Below are 18,452 nucleotides of genomic sequence, written 5' to 3' on the forward strand. Positions count from 1 at the left end.
GTCTGTTGTTCCATGTCCAGCTCTAACTGTTGCTTCTTGACCTGCATGCAGATTTCTCAGAAGGAGGGTCAGGTGGTCTGGTATTCCCATCTCTTTAAGAATTTTTCAGTTTGTTGTGATCCAAAGGCTTTGGCATAGTCAATAAAGCAGAAGCAGATTTTTTTTTTTGGAACTCTATTGCTTTTTCAATGATCTAACAGATGTTGACAATTTGATCTCTTTTTCTAAATCCAGGTTGAACATCTGGAAGTTCATGGTTCATTTACTATTGAAGCTTGGCTTGGAGAATTATGAGCATCACTTTGTTAGTGTGTGAGATGAGTGCAATTGTGTGGTAGTTTGAGCATTCTTTGGCATTCCTTTCCTTTGGGATTGGAATGAAAACTGACATTTTCCAGTTTTGTGGCCAATGCTGGGTTTTCCAAATATGCTGGCGTATTTAATGCAGCACTTTCACAGCATCATCTTTTAGGAATTGAGATAGCTCAACTGGAATTCCATCCACTAGCTTTGTTCAGAGTGATGCTTTCTAAGGCCCACTTGACCTCACATTCCAGGATGTCTGGCTCTAGGTGAGTGATCACAGCATTGTGATTATCTGGGTTGTGAAGATCTTTTTTTTGTACAGTTCTTCTGTGTATTCTTGCTACCTCTTAATATCTTCTGATTCTGTTAGGTCCATACCATTTCTCTCCTTTATTGAGCCTATCTTTGCATGAAATGTTCCCTTGGCATCTCTAATTTTTTTGAAGAGATCTTTCCCATTCTGTGTTTTTCTCTATTTCTTTGCATTGATCACTGAGGAAGGCTTTCTTATCTCTCCTTGCTCTTCTCTGGAATTCTACATTCAACTGTGTGTATCTTTCCTTTTCTCCTTTGCCTTTCACTTCTCTTCCTTTCACGGCTGTTTGTAAGGCCTCCTCAGACAGCCATTTTATCTTCTAGCATTTCTTTTTCCTGGGGATGGTCTTGCTCACTGCCTCCTGTACAATGTATGACTCAGGCTCAAATTATCCCGTTGGATGGATTGTTCTTGGACAGAATCGGGTCACCTCTTCTCTTCTCACTTTCTCAACTGCTCACAAATGAAATTGATAGAATTATTACTAGAGAAAAATTGAAATTGGTTGTCAACCTTCAGGTTTGACTAGGTTATAGTTATTATTAGTAAATATTTAAAAGGAGTTAACTTTTATATGTTGAAGATGAGAAATAATTAGACTATTCTTCAATCAGAGCATTTAAAAATGTTACAAAGGGCAATCATCTATTGGTTTAAGATTCTTGGATTGCATCAAGTATTATAGCCAAAATTAAAACCTTAAATCTGGTTTTCTTCTTTGAAACACATTTTGTGAGTGAGAAATTCAAATTAATTTGTGGTAATTCACAAAGAATTTTAGAGAATGGCAAATTTTGATGATTTTTAACCAAAGGTTAAAAACAGTTACATTATTAGCGTTAAAAAGATACAAGCATAATCTTAATACATTTGCTAATTAGTATTTCTTCTCATTTATGTTTGGTTCATGTTTAACAAGCACATTGGCTTAAGGCTAATAAGTTCTTTGACAGAATAAATGTTTATTAGACGCTAGAGTATGCAAAGCACTGAATTAAAAGTCTGCTCTTAAAAGGTGAGAAGGCACTGTTCTAGTTTTCAAAGAGTTTGAGTTGAATGTGAAAAACAATGGTAATATAAAGCATCATCCCTTGAATTAAGCTGTGCATGAAACACAGTGGGTATACAGGGGAGAAGCAATTAAATCTATTAAGGCATGACAGAGGAAAATCATAATAGCTCTGAGAACTAGGTATTATTATTTCCATTTTATGAATGTTTGCAAGAATAATAATTTAGAATTATAATATAACCACATGATCTTTGGAAAATTTTCCTCAGATGATACTTAATAGATATGTTATTAAGTACATTTGTTTCCCTTTGTTTCCTTTTTTCCCATTGTTTCCTTTTTTAAACTTAGTAAAGATTTTGTGAATGTAATTTTAGCTCACCACACTATCCGCCATCTTTCTTTATGATGTGTAGAACGTAGTAGCCTCATATGTGTCAAAGCACTAATATTGATTTTTATGGACAGAATTGTGTCCTCCCCGAATTAATAAACTGAAGCTCTAACCCCCAGTGTGACTGTATTTGAACAGAGGATATTTGGGGAATCACCTAAATGAGGTTAAATGAGATAAGTGCGGAGTGCTGCTCCCATAGGGCTGGCATCCTTATAAGAAAAGGAAGAGACCCCAGCACCTTGTCTCACTGTAGGCATGGAGAGGAAGGTCGTTAGGACAAGAGAGATGAGCCAGGAGGAACATCCTCATCAGAAGCTAAATCTGCCAGCACCTTTGTTTTGAGTTTCTAGCTTCCACAACTCTGAGAAAATGAATTTCTGTCACTTAAGTAACCCAGTTTGTGATATTTTGTTATGATAGGCCAAGCAGACTAATATACCAATAATATGAAGCAGATACATTTGCACTAATCTTTCTTGGGGAAGAACAAACCAGAACCTTTTGTCCCAAAGGAAAAAGCCCCCTCCTTTAATATTCCTTGTGTTCTTGGAGAAGAGGTGGGCGAGTTTGCACTTTGATCTGGGAGCCTCCTGAAAAGTGCAGGGGTCTCAGTCCATACCTTCCCTTTGAGATTTAATATTAAAGAATTTCTCAGTGAATAAAGGTGCCACTCTGGACCAAAAAGATAGCAGGGTGGCCAAGGGTGATTCAAGTTCAACTTGAAGGAAGTTTTCAGGTTGTGTCTTTCTCACTAGCGTTCTATCAGAAAACTCTAGTCTGTGAAGGAAGACTTATTCTGGAAAACTGTCAAAGCACAGCCACCAAAGACTTTCCAATTCTACCTATGTTTGTTAGTGTAGGTTAGGAAGAAACGTGTGACCTTCCAAGCTGCCTTTTCTGCACTTGCTTTTTAGGGCAGTGGACACAGATCTGACTTTCTGGTTCCAGTTTTTGAGACTGTAACCTTGTGAGAGCGAAAGGGACAAGGACAGGTAAAAATCTAGAGCTGCAAGTAAGCTGTTCACATTTGCAAAATTTCCTTCCCGGTATTGTCTGTGAGCAGGATTGCGTTGTTTTTCTAAAGAAGGAAGAAAGTAAAGGAGAGAGGGAGAGGTGATACTAGATTTCCTCATAAATAGAGGCATTTACTCAGGTGATCGATGCGATAGATATATTTTTAAAACGTGACTCTGTTGCTACTCCAATCTCATGGCTTACAATTTGTAGATTCTCAGATGCAGCAGCGCTGTAAAACCTATGACTTTAAAATAAATGGTCATGTTTGTAAACGGAAAGTTCATAGAAAGATTCGAAATATCCAGTGTTGAAGTGTTAAAAATATTTCCACAGGTTCTTTGATGCTTCTTCCTTCAATAAGATGAAGCTTAATTCTCCTCCCCTTGTGTGTTGACAGGTCTTAGAGACACACTTAATAGCCGTAGGTTTGACTTAGTGACTTTCTTCTAGCAAATAATGGCAGAAGAGACCATATGGCCGATTTATTATAAAAGGATATAACTCGGGAACAGCCAGATGGAATAGACATCCAAGGCGAGGTACGGGGAAAGGACGCAGAGCTTCCATGCCCTCTCAGAATGCTCCACTCTCCTCCCAGTTTCAAATGCAGGTACTCTCTGAACCCCATCCTTTTAAAATTTTATGGAGGTGATGTTACCTAGGCATGATTGATTTAATCATTAGCTATTTGTGATTGAACTCAACCTCCAGCCCCTCTCCCCTCCCTGGAGTCGATGGGGGGCAGGGGACTGACAAGTGTAACCTCTAATCAAATGGTTAGTTCTTCTGGCAACTAGACCCCCATCCAAAATTCACATCATTTACATAAAAAAGACAGACATCCTTATCATTCTCACATAGTAAATGCCAAGGGTTTTAGGACCTCTGTGCCAGAAATGGGGATGAAAATCAAATATATATTTCTTATTATCCCATCCAAAATTCCCCTCATTTACATAAAAAGACAGACATCTTTACCATTCTCACTTAGTAAATTCCAAGGGTTTTACAACCTCTGTGCCAGAAATGGGTATGAAAATCAAATAAATATTTCTTGTTATAAATCACAATATTACACAATATTATATGGTTAGATAACTATTATAATCAGACTTACTAGATACCAGAGAAATGCTAAATAGAACAACAAAGTCAAGTAACTTTTTCAACATTACATTGGCCAAATTTTAAAAATAATATTTACCAGGGTATACACATTTTGTGGGTATTTAATAAAAATGATCTGTTTGGAGAATAATTTTCCAGTGTACACTCTATAAAAATGTAAAGTACACATAGCTTTGATTCGGTGGTTCTGCTTCTAAAAATCTAACCTAAAGGAGTATTTGTAAGTGTCCAAATGGTGCACTATTGTATCATTGTGTGTAATAGTGAAAAACAAATTGTGTAACGATCACATTACATGTTAGCACTTTCCTTAATTCTTTTGAGGGTCTATGCTGTAAGCTCATTTTTTACATCACTCAGTTCAGTTCAGTTCAGTCACTCAGTCGTGTCTGACTCTTTGCCACCCCATGAATCGCAGCACGCCAGGCCTCCCTGTCCATCACCAACTCCCGGAGTCCACCCAAACTCATGTCCATTGAGTCAGTGATGCCATCCAACCATCTCATCCTCTCCTCCTGCCCTCAGTCCTTCCCAGCATCAGGGTCTTTTCAAATGAGTCAGCTCTTCGCATCAGGTGGCCAAAGTATTGGAGTTTTAGCTTCAACATTTATAGAATTATGTCACAGATAAGGGAGACTGGAATGTGCAGAAGTGAACTAACTTCCTTGAGGTTGCAAAGCTACTAAACAGCAGGACAGAGAAGCAAAGCTATGTTCTTACCAATTACAATAGGCTGCCTCTCATAAAAAGAAGCATTTTGAATACAGTTTAATAATAAAGTATTTAAATAAATAACGTACTCCAATTTTAGGCAACTCTATTAAAAAAAGTAAGTTAGATCTATATACAGTTTGATGAAATAATTTCAGAAATGATTCCTTCAAGCTAAGCTGCATATCAGGGATATGTAAGGAAAATACCTGAAGTTGTTAATAGCTGAAATGATTCCTTCAAGCTAAGCTGCAATCAGGGATATGTAAGGAAAACACCTGAAGTTGTTAATAGCTGATGCTAATGAATACGGTGCCCTGGACAGCTCTAGCAGATTGGAGCGATGTGGAATATGAGTCCATTGGAGCTATGCTGTGTGTGACCCTGTATTGCCCTGTAGCAAAGCAGTTGAGAACTTGGGCCCTTGAGCCAGATACCATGTTGAATGCCAACTCTGCCACTTGCTAGGTGCTCAATCTTTCTGTGAGATAGTACCTCTGTTTGTAAAACAGGGATTATAACTGTATGTACCACTTCAAAATACTGTGAGAAAATAACAGCTGAATAAATATTACCTATTATTACTGTGCAAGCGAAGTATTAGATTACCAGAGCCTGGTGCCAGAACCATTCTTATCATTTAGCAATCTTTGTGCTGATTGCATTCTCACAAAACAACTCTTGATTATAATAGACTTGTATAAAATGAAAGAATGTTTTGGTCTGAGGGTGTGGCAGCAGACTTTGAGGGTAGTTTAGAGACCTCAGTATACATTAAGAAATTGCTCTTTCAGAGTAAATTGCTGTTTACACTTCAGTGAGTTCAGTTATCATGAATTAAGTTGTCTAGGATTTGATTATATCTAAAACTAAGACATGGTCATTTTTCTGGATCCTAAATCATGGCGAATTCACTAATATAGATACTAACCAAAGATAACTCTTGGTATCTAGGCGGTTGAAATGCTCTATTTTTTTTTTTTCCCACTGTGAGATTTTTCTTTCAGCTTTCTCTCTTAAAATTGAAAGAAAAAATTATGTCTCTCTTCCTCATTGTTTAATTCCCAATCTTTAACCCAGTGCTTGACAAAAAGTCACTGTTCAATAAATATAAATGAATCAACAATTAAAAAACAATTTTCTTTGCATCAGGTGGTTTGTTGCCATTTACCTTGTTTCAATTGAAGTGTTACTTTAGAGAATGATTTCTCGTTCCTTGAAGTTCCCTTTTAGTTGAGTTCCAAGTACTGAGTATTTTGCTGTGTATCTTACAATTGGAGCAGGAATTGGAGAGTGGAAAATGAGGAGTGGAGGAAAAGAAAAGCAAAGAGCTACTTGAGAGAACATCTTTCATTCCTTTGAGGGTAAGAGTTTGCGATAATCATTTATATACACAGCCAGTCTTGGCCACAGCAGAATACTGAATGTCAGGTTTATCTTCCTGCCATAAAAAATGAACAAAATAGGGTAAAATATATGAAACACCTTTTTAAGCGTTGGGAAAAAACACAGCATATAATGATAATTCGTGAAAGAAGGATAACTCCAGAACTGAGTCCCACATTCCCTTCGATTTTCTACCTGGGCGTATTCAAACTGCTGCCTAAGGGTGAAGAACTCCCAGAGAAGAGAGCAAAGCTGCTGGTCAAAGAAAACAGTGACTCTACTTTGTTGCTGCTAAAGCTGCTATATTCCATGGCATAGGCTGGCAGAGATGAGGCAGAGGCAAGAGAAGGAGCCTCAGAAATTTGCATAGTGGCCCCTTCAGATGTCCGACTAAACAAACCCTTGGCAATGCCTTGCAAGACTTGACTCCACATACAGGCACACAGTAATTGCTCAGAAAGTGAGAGCAGAGATTCTGGAAGTAGCCCAGTATTGGAAGAAATTGGGTTTCCAAACTGCCAGAGAGAAGAAGCTTCAGAAGGGTCATCCTTGGAGAATAAGGACCGTGCCTGAGTGCAGCCTTAGCATCATTTGGGAATTTGTTGGAAATGCTGATGATGAGACTCCAACCTGGTCTGCACAATAAGGGCTTTGCAGGGTGGGATCCAGCACTTTGTGGATCAGAGAGAAAACCTGTGAGTAAATTAGAAAATATTTTAAAATAAATCGTAGTGAAAATACACTTTAATTGGAATTAGTGAGAAACAGCTAAAACCATGATCTGATAAAACAGTTAAAATGTTTAAATGTTTATATTGGGGAAAAAAAAGGAGAGGTTTGAAATTAATGTTCTAAACTTAACTTTTAAAAGATAGAGAAGGAAGAATAAGCCAAAAGTAAGAAAAAGGAAAGAGGAATAAAGCTAAGACTGAAAATCAATAAAAGAAAGATCAAATGATGGAAAAAATAAAGACAAATGTAGCTTTTTTTGAAAGATGAATAAAACTAAAAAATCTGTCACAAAACTGATCAAGAAAAAATGAAAAAAGAGAGGCACAAGCAATATCCGCAATGAAAAAGAGAATGTTGCTGTAGAAATCTCAGACAATAAAAAGATAGTAAAGAAATATTACTAAAAATTGTATATGAATAACTTTGATAACTTAGACAATTTAATAAAATTTATTGAAGGATACCAACTACTAAGAAAAGGATAATTCAATCAGGTAGCATACATGCATTTTAAAATAGTGAAATATTGAGATAGCATCTCAAACTGATACGGTGATCGTATTGTCAGATTATCAGACAACTTCCTAAGATGACACAATGAAAGACAATTATTGAGAAGTGTTGGTGTTAGCATTTATGCTCATTTAAACTGTTGGTTATCCTTGCCTTAAATAATTTGTGATGTCAAAGAAGTTTACTGGGAATGTGTGCGTGTGCATGCTAAATCACTTCAGTCCTGTCTGACACTTTTTAACCCCATGGACTGTAGCCTGTCAGGCTCCTCTGTCCATGGGATTCTCCAGGCAAGAATACTGGTGTGGGTTGCCAGTCCCTTCTACAGGGAATCTTTCCAACCCAGGGATCGAACCCAGGTCTCCCACATTGCAGGCGGCAGATTCTTTACCATCTGCATCACCAAGGAAGACTGAAATTATTATTTTTAATTTACAGATGATAATACAGGCTCAGAGAATTAACGTCTAAAGCCACAAGAAGAAAGTTGTTGGAATAGGACTAAAAGCAGGGAGTAGCAGAATGGTGGATATTGAGGCTGAATTCAGTACACAGACATTTCAGTTTGCTTGGTACTGCAAAAGAGAAAATTGAAGAAAATATTTGCATTTAAAGATTGTGACTTTCCATAAGAATCTAAAATTTTGGAAAATACTGAAAAAAATAGAAAATTTGCCATTTGGGGTCTGTTTCCATGTGGAAAAAAATCATCTGAAGCTTGGTATCAAGCAGAAAGTGAATGTTAGTCACTCAGTTGTGTCTGACTCTTTGCCACCACATGGACTGTAACCAACCAGGCTAATCCATGGGATTCTCCAAGCCAGAATACTGGAATGGGTTGCCATTCCTTTCTTCAAGGGATCTTCCTGACCCAGGGATTGAACCTGGATGTCCTGCATTGCAAGTGGATTCTTTACCATCTGAGCCAGCAGGGAAGTCCCAGTATCAAACAGATGGTCCCCTTAAATAGGACTTAAATAGGACAAGTCACCTCCTTGTCCCTAAAGGCATTTGAGGCTCAGTGGTAAAGAACCCAGCTGCCAGTGCAGGAGACAAGGGAGTCTCAGGTTTGATCCCTGAGTTGGGAAGATCCCCTGGAGGAGGAAATGGCAAGCCACTCCAGTATTCTTGCCTGGAAATTCCCATGGACAGAGGAGCCTGGGCTACAGTCCATAGTGTCGCAAAGAGTGGGACACGACTGAGAAGGCATGCATGCACCTAATTTATGACCATGTTTTTCTGAATTCAGGGCCAGAGAAGACATAGGGGAAAAGGTCATATTACACTGTGATATGACAAAAGATCATATGAGTAAGGAATCTATGATGTAGAAGCTAACGGATTTGTGTTTACTGAAAGAGAGCAACAAAACCTGATAATGCCCAAAGCAAGATATTATATAAACGAACAAAACAAAAAAACCAGACCTGTCCAAAATAAAAGTCCATTCTACAGTGACTAATACCCATTGGATGCTTTCCAGCTTGTCATGGGGATGCTGTACTGTAACAGAGAGACTAATAGAAGATAAATTAATTTCTCAAAATCACTTGACTGATATTGAAGAGTAACCTCCCTCTGGGATAAGAATTGACGGTAGACTCTGTGCAATCATGACCAATGTGATGAAGAGTTGGAAAATAGAGGAGATTTTTAACTCATTTAGAATGTGTAGATCTGTATTCCCTTCTCTAAAATTTAAATGTAAAACTGCTTATTAATTTGGCTTAATCCATTCTTTGGCTTCATGAATTAAGATGACCTTAAAATATGACCTGAGTCCCCAGAGTGCTTGTGTGGTGTTTTCATACTATACATACAAATGCCTCCACCCAGAGTCCGAAGTGGGAAGTGTGCTCCTTTTCAGGTCACTCACTCCAGCTCTCCACAAACTGTAACCTCACTTAATTTCCTGATTTTTCTTCCATACTTTCTAATTTACGGCCCCAGTTGAAACATTTCAATGCATGTAGAGCCACTGAGATGTAACATAGCCCTTATAATGAACCCTGCTCCATAGTAGGTTATATCACATGAAATCAAATTAATTTTGCACCGTAGATTGTCACAGAGTAGATTTTCAATAAATAAATTTCAAGTTTAATCTTCAAGTTACTCTAAGGTCTATGGTATTCGTTACATTGGTTGCTTCTAGACTCAGAAGAAGAGGATTCTGAGATTATTTTTATGATTATTTATTCATTTGTTTAATATGTGCAACACATCTAAACCTGAAAAGGGAGAAAAACAAGGCTAAGCTGATGAATTAGAATCCATTTAAAAATAAAATCCAATCTGACTTTTACTAAATGTACTTTTAGGTTAAAAGTATTAGCCAGCCCTTTATTTGGCATAGCATTTTCTATAGCATGTTAATACAAGATTTTCTCTGACTTGTACTTGGATCCAGCATTAATATTACAAAGATTAGTTGTTGCTTTAGAAATGAAAGCCTTGTTCAGTCCTATCCAAGTTCTACTTAATAGGTCTCTTTATCCTTATTGAAACTCACTATGGCCTTAGTGTTTTAAACCAACACAATGGGAATATCATTCTGTGAACCCTGCTTCATAGTATGTTATATTACATGAAATCAAATTAATCTCACACAGTGTCTATCATAGCGCAGGTTTTCAATAAATAAATTTCAAGTTTAATCTTTATATTACTCTGAGGACTGTGGTATTGGTTACAGTAGCTATTTCTAGATTCAGGATGCTATATTGTTGGCTGTAGGCCTCTGCCTCTAACAACTTGTCCCTCTATCTACTTTCTGTACAAATTGGAAACATCAACATGTGCTTTTAGGACCACCATGCTCCCACTTTTCCCTAATGGTAACTTGCAAAATATTAATTGCAATTAAAAATAAAATTCAAGACTCCCCTGAAGGGAAGCATTCTCTTATATCATTTGAGTAAAATTCTCTCCAAAAGAAATTTGCTTCCTGGATTTCATTGTACACAGACTGCAGAGTGAAAAGGTCTTTGTGAGAGATGAGGAGAAATAGCCACTCTAAAACCATCAGGGATGGGTACTAAGAATTTTGTTAGTTCATTAATTCATCCACTTAACAGTATTCACTGAGTCCCTACCATGGAAAAGCATTATTTCATGTTCTGGTAATATGAAAAATAAGACCAAAAAAAAAAAAAAAGTCCTGCTTTTATGCACAAAAGACAAAAATAAGTGGACAAATAAAGACTATATAGGTTGAATCAAGTAGCAGTGGGATAAGTTTTAGAATAGACAGTTGCTTCAGTCAACCATTGCTGCGAAAATGCTGCATAACAAGCTACCCTAAAACTCAGCCACTTAAATAATTCAATTCTCTTTGTATAGCTGTGAGTTAGTCAGCATGACCCTGCCTTAGGCCCAGGAAGCTCCGCTTCACCATTGCAGTTTTGCAAGCTGACTAGTTCTGCTTTGCTTGATGTTTCTTCTCATTCTGGGGTAAAGCAGGGAAAGTTCTTCTTTTGGCAGTGGCAGAGAAGCAAGAGGGCAAGTCCCAAGATGCAACTGATATTAAGTCTTTGTTTTCCTTATGTGTACTATTATCTCCTGTCTACTAATATCTCCTTGGCTAAAGCAAGCCTCATGGCCAAAGTCATAGTCAAGGGTATGGAAGTATATTCTACCCACTCTGGGAGGGCGCATGAGATGAGTATTTGCTGAATGAAGGTCACAAAGAGTCAGACAGGACTGAGTGACTGACACTTTCAGTTTCTATCTAATTCCAATATTTATTGAAGATCTCCGAAGGAAAATGTTGGCTTCTTTAGGGAAAAGTCAGAAGCCCAGTGTGCTTGAAATAGACAGACAGAGAAGGAATCAGAGGCCCATTCAGGATAATAAAGGTCACAGTCAGAAGTTCTTCCTAAATACAGCAGGACAGCTTTAGAGAGTAATAAGAATAGATTTACCGAAGAAAGAAAGAAGACAAAAACAGCAAAAAACAAAAAAAACTTCTCGGTATGGTGACTGGATTGAAATGGAGTAAGACTGTTGGTAGGTGTACTATGTAAGTGACTATTACCGCGGCCCAGAGGAGCAGCGGCGGCTCAGGCCTGAATGGTGATAAGAAGATGATAGCTTGGAGCTGAATGGTGATGGTGGAGTCAGGAAAAGGACTGGGCCTTGGAATACTTTTGGGTGGCAGGCCCGCACCCTAGGGAGATCTGATAACTTGGAAGTGATGGGAGCGTGGAAATTGTAAATGACTTCCAGTTTTTGGATCTGTGCAATTCAGTGAATGATGCTTCTAATTGCTGAATTAGGGAACATTAAGGGAGAAGGATATTTTTAGAAAGGTGTTCGAAGGACTCAAAAGTTTTATTTTGGGCATGCCATGGCCTCGGGTGGAAACCCTGACACCCTGGAAACAGAAGTGAGTCTGTCTGGAGGCCCTTGACTGGACCCCAGGTCCTGGCAGAGGGACTTATCTTCTTGGGCCAGCGGAGGGTCAAGGGCAAGGAGTGTCCTTTGTGAAGGGCGACAAGGGCGGCCCCTGTGCCTCACCAGTGGTGCTCAGCTACCCTGAACTCAAGGTCCTCCAGGAAGCCCCCCTCAACCTGCAAGACCAGGAGTCCTCCCGGTGTTCCCTCATTTCTCTTCATCACCCTAGAATGGAACTCACCTGTTCATCTCCCCTGCATGCTAAGTCTCTTCAGTCATGTCGGACTCTTTGAAACCCCAGGGGCTGTAGCCCACCAGGCTCCACTGTCCTTGGGATTCTCCAGGCAAGAATACTGGAGTGGGTTGCCTTGCCCTCCTCCAGGGATTTTCGTGGCCCAGGGATTGAACCCCAGTCTCTTAGGTCTCCTGCAGTGGCAGGTGGGTTCTTTACCACTAGTGCCATCTGAGAGCCCTCAGCTGCCCTGCTAGAATATAAACGCTATGATGGGTGATGGGAACCGTGCTGTCTTGCCCACCAGCTGTAGCCTTGGCACCTAACACAATGCCTGGCACACAGAAGACACTTGAATGGACACACAATTCATGAACTTTGGAGTCAGTGGCTCAAGGAGAACTGGCTAAAGAGCTTGAGGAGGAAGCTTCAGTGTTTCCCATCCCTGCTTCCCTTGGCACCTAACACAATGCCTGGCACACAGAAGACACTTGAATGGACACACAATTCATGAACTTTGGAGTCAGTGGCTCAAGGAGAACTGGCTAAAGAGCTTGAGGAGGAAGCTTCAGTGTTTCCCATCCCTGCTTCCCTGCTGCCATCCCCCTGCCTCAGTGTCTCTGTGGTTTACTCGGAAGACCCTTTAGTCAAAGTTACACTAGCAGAAATGAATTGATACCCCGCTGACAGTTTGGTGAGGATTAAATGAGATCACACAGAAAGCAATTTAGCATCATGGGGCTGTGGTAAGCACTCAGTGAGTAAACGGGCTGCTGCTGCTCAGTCGTGTCTGACTCTTTGTGACCCCCCCAGACTGTAGCCCACCAGGCCCCTTTGTCCATGGGGCTTTCCAGGCAAGAATACTGAAGTGGGTGGCCATTTCCTCCTCCAGGGGATCTTCCTGATCCAGGGATCGAACCTGCGTCTCTTGCATCCCTGCATTGGCAGGCGGATTCTTTACTGCTGAGGCACCTGGGAAGCATGTAAGCAAATGTAAATCCCTATTAATTCTGAAGGTGACTTCTTGCTTTTCAAGACACAATTCCCTTGTTCCTATCACTCTGTCCCTTTCTCTAGCAGCGGAATTAACCCCCTTGTCATCTGTGTCCTAGGCCTCTTTCTTATGTGTGTGCTGTTACAGTACCTCTCACACTGTATTAAAATTACTAGTTTAGGAGATGCGTGCACACCTGTGACCTGTGATCAGAGTGCTCTTCCTATTACAAGAGTCCTCCCTTCACTGTAATAATTGTTTTCAATAAAGTCTCTCCTTACCTAAAAAAAAAAAAAGTTGTCTTTTGGACAGTAAGTATACTTTAAGTACAGCTGCTGAAGATGTGATTGGGTAGGCAATCTGAGAAGTTGGAGATGCAAATTGATGGGATATTAGGGAATAGATAGGATTCACAGCCATGAGATTTAACAAGATCAGCAGGGAAAGAATCTAAGTTGAAAAAAGTAGTAAGACAAAGGAGTAGTAATAATATAGACCATTATATTCCAAATTGAGTGTCTAATATAGTCTTCAGATAAAGAAGAAAAAAGTCACTGACTCTGCTTCTGGTAAATGGGGACTCAAGTACATTTGTTCAGTTTTGTGTGTTACAAGTGATAGAGAAATCTTCTTAGAGTTTATAATAAAAGAAGAGAGAGAGATGCTTTTCTTTAAAATAAAACTCATTCATCTCATTGTTTTTTACTCAAAATAATTACACTCTAATTTGTAAAACTGATAAAAAAAAAGAAGATTGTTAAGAACTTTTCCTGTAATTCTTTCATTTTGATCTTGTCAGGCTAGTGTATTCTCCTCGGTTCTGTCTCATCTCAACAAAGATTTGGAGTGAGGGACATTAAAGCCCTTGCCTGTCATAGCTCTCAGGTCTTGGATAGACTGTGTTATCTCTTAGATCAGTGTTACAGCTCTGTGTTGCAGCTCAATTTTATTTAGAAAATAGCAGGAAAAATCCATCCGCGAGGCGTGAGGGCATGCCGAACCAAAGACGCAAAGAGAAGAGAGCGGAGGAGTGCGCCAGTGCGTGGGAGAGAGACCCCCGGCCCATTGGCCCCTCTTTTTATGATTTCCCTCCCCCTGGGCCAGCCCTCTGTAAACTGGGCTCTCCAGGAGAGCTGTTTGTTCTACCTGAGGTCCTCATTCTGGTCCTCAGACCTTCCTTTGACCTCCTTTTGTGCTATTTTCAGGGGCTTTTCCCTTCCTCGTCTTTTAGCCACTGCCATTCTAGACTCATGTTTCCTACTCTGCCTACCTAACAATCTTACTCAAAAAGGCTTATAAGTTCAATTGCTGGAGCAATATGTCCCCACATATAGAGGGGAGTAATTTTTGTGAACATATCATTTTTTTCTTTGATATGAGAAATGAGATTATGTGAGATCAGCAGAAACTACAATATGGAAAATCCTTAGTCAAATATGGCAACTCATTAACATGTGAATCCCAGGCAAAGCTAGTGTTATGATTGGAGTTCAAGTTGCAAAATATGCTTTGGCTGCAGAAATCCATCGTCAAGTTTTCCAAGTTAATTACCACTACAGATGCAAGAGCAGAGACAGGAAGAGCCAAGGGGAAAGAAGCTGGGAATTTATGGGGATTACGGGCAAAGCATGATTACACATAGATTGGAAAATTGGACATTTGGTTTACATTTACCTAACTCTCCAAGGACTGGATTATACCTGCTTTGTGTGTACAATAGTATATGTGGGTGTGGGTCTGTGAATGCATTTAATTGTCTGTTTGTTTAGAAAATGGACCTTAACTGAACAGAAAAATCAATTGAGTTTACAAAGAGATTGGCATCATTGTTTGTTCAGAGGAATCACAGTTCCAGTTCCAAACCAGAGACCCATTTAGAGGAATGGAGTAAATCTACAATTTGTTCACTCAACTGGTGAATGCACATGATCCCAGGTTGTATTTCTTAAATATCCTTCTAAAGTTGACCAGTCAGGGAGGACACTAATGACTAGAGTGAAGTCTGAGAGAATTGACCTCATTAGTAAAGACTCAGATCAAATATTAAGATTAGTGATAACAGGAGTTCTCAGTCATTGAAATTAGACATGTGGCTAAAAGAAATGTCATAAAAAGAAACATGGAAGAACAAGTTAGAAATTTAAAATAATCAGCATTTCAATTCAATTTAGTGATTATTGGCTCAGACGGTAAAGCGTCTGTCTACAATGCAGGAGACCCAGGTTCGATCCCTGGGTTGGGAAGATCCCCTGGAGAAGGAAATGGCAATCCACTCCAGGACTATTGCCTGGAAAATCCCATGTACAGAGGAGCCTGGTAGGCTACAGTCCATGGGGTTGCAAAGAGTCGGACACGACTGAGCAACTTCACTATCACTATGTATTGAGTACTTACAGATTGTAAACCTTGGAAGAAGGGAATATATAATCATGTGTGAGCATCCTTTTTTTCTAGAAGTTTACAGTTGAGTGTGTGTGCTTAGTTGCTCAGCTGTGTCTGATTCCTTGCGATCTCATGGACTGCAGCCTGCAGGCTCCTCTGTCTATGGGATTCTCCAGGCAAGAATACTGGAGTGGATTGCCTGTCTCTTTGCCAGGGGATCTTCCCAATCCAGGGATCAAACCCAGGTCTCCTGCCATCTCCTCAGAATCTCCTCAGATTCTTCACCATCTGAGCCACCAGTGAATCCCTATTACAGTTGTAGGGGAGGGGAAAAATTTTTTCCCTCTACCCTTCCAGGTTTTCATTGAGATCCCCATCCCCACCCTCTGCACCATAGTAACTGATTAGCAGTTTACAAACAGAAGTTTAATACCAGGTACACTTTCTGCATACATGGGAGATATCCAGAAAAACTGAGCTGCTCCCCAAAATGGTCCAAGCCACCACAATAAATATCATCTTCAGCTAAAAACAAAAGAGAGATGTTGGGGAGGGGCTTGGGAAAGGCCTGTTAATGGGAGATTATCAGCAAAAGCACAGTAAACCAGGATATAATTGCTATGAAATTGGTGCCTTCTCCACTGGGGAGAGTTTTCAGAGGTGCAGTCATCCTTCCCTTCCAGGCATAGTTTAGAGAGGAAGATAACCTTACAAGTGGAGATTCTCCTTATTAAAGTAAAGGTCCCTTAAAAACGGGGTAACTTCTACTCAGTTTTCAGAGCTTCTCTTGTCTCAGCTGTGTCTTGAAAATAACCAGCTTAAGATAATCAACACAGCAAAGAGGCATATTTTGGGAGTGCAAATTCTGCTTCCCTTCACAGTTGACCACAAACAGCTAGCAGAAACTGGAAGGAGTAGAAACAGATGAGACTTTCAGGATTCAAACTTGGAAAAGTTTACTTTGAAAAGGTCATAAAATACAGCCTTTTTAAAATGAAAGATAATGTCAAAAAGTGAGAGACAGAGAGGTCACAGAGAAGAAGGAAGAAAGATTCCAGATGATAGAAATGCTACAGGGTAAATTTTAGGTATTAAAGCATAAAAAGGTCAGAGAGGCCAGGAAGCTCTATGTAAATGGGTTACTAGAACTTCCAAAGATAGAGGAAGAAATCACCTGAAAGTGAAGAAATACTATTTATTAAACAGTTCCTGAGGTTTCCCATCTCCATATTAAATATGTTTACAGACCACTCTTCACAGTTGCCAATCCTTCAGGTATTTCTGCTGATTTTTTAAAATCAATACTCAACTAATACAGGTCTGAATTAAGCCACAGTAGAAACTTGGAACGGAGAAGGTAATGGCACCCCACTCCAGTACTCTTGCCTGGAGAATCCCATGCACAGAGGAGCCTGGTGAGCCCGTTGGGTAGCAAAGAGTTGGACATGACTGATGTGATTTAGCATTCAAGTATTCAAGCATTCAGATAAATAGATAAAACCTGTTTAGAATTAGCTGCTCCATGATGACCTCAACCTGCTGCTGCTGCTGCTAAGTCACTTCAGTCGTGTCCGACTCTGTGCGACCCCACAGACGGCAGCCCACCAGCCTCCTCCGTCCCTGGGATTCTCCAGGCAAGAACACTGGAGTGGGTTGCCATTTCCTTCTCCAATGCATGAAAGGGAAAAGTGAAAGTGAAGTCGCTCAGTCATGTACGACTCTTAGTGACACCATGGACTGCAGCCCACCAGGCTCCTCTGTCCATGGGATTTTCCAGGCGAGAGTACTGGAGTGGGGTGCCATTGCCTTCTCCGGACCTCAACCTGGAAGGCCAACAAATAAAGATTGTATTCAATCACTTCAATCGTGTCTGACTCTTGCAAACCCATGGACTGTAGCCTGTGAGGCCCCTCTGTTCATGGGATTTTCCAGGAAAGAATACTGGAGTGGGTTGCCATTTCCCTTCTCCAGGGACTCTTCCTGACCCAGGGATGGAACCTGGGTCTCCTGCATTGCAGGGAGATTCTTTACCAACTGGGCCACTAGGGAATCCCAGAGTAATGTTCAAACTCTTCACTAGTATTTCAAGAGCTAAATAAAAATTAGTGTTTTAGGCATAAAATCTTTAGAATAAAGATATTTCACCCATCTCCATAGAAAGGAGCCTGAAATCCTGCATAAAAGGCATCATCGTGGTACTTCTTAAAATACTTTAAAAGGCAAATATCCACACATAACTTTCCTTTTCTTAGAACAGATAATTTAATTGGTTTTCCGAAGCTTAAAGGCATTGGGCTGAAAAACAAAGGCGTAACAGACTTTTTAAAAATACCATTTCAAGGTCAGATAATGTTTATCTATATCCTAATTTTACCACAAAAGTCACATACCTTCTTTTCCCCACAAAGAAAAATAGTGTATACAATTTATCTGATTTTGAATCATTTGCCATTTGTTTACACATATCCCCCAATTCTTTCAGTTTATCATATTTAAAATAATTTCTACACTGACAACTAATATTAAAGTGATACATTTAAAACAAGGAGAAGGCAATGGCACCCCACTCTAGTACTCTTGCCTGGAGAATCTCATGGCAGGAGGAGCCTGGTAGGCTGCAGTCCATGGGGTCACTAAGAGTCGGACACGACTGAGCAACTTCATTTTCACTTTTCCCTTTCATGCATTGGAGAAGGAAATGGCAACCCACTCCAGTGTTCTTGCCTGGAGAATCCCAGGGATGGGGGAGCCTGGTGGGCTGCTGTTTATGGGGTCACAGAGTCAGACATGACTGAAGCGACTTAGCAGCAGCAGCAGCAGCCCCATTTAAAACAAATTGAATTCCCATTATCCATTCTTCCCCTTTTTCATCTAACTAATTAGGAATAAATTTTGCCAACATTTCCCTGAGCCTCATGTATTAAAGAAATC

This window comes from Capra hircus, chromosome 5 (genome assembly GCF_001704415.2).
Source record: "Capra hircus breed San Clemente chromosome 5, ASM170441v1, whole genome shotgun sequence".
Lineage (NCBI taxonomy): Eukaryota > Metazoa > Chordata > Mammalia > Artiodactyla > Bovidae > Capra > Capra hircus.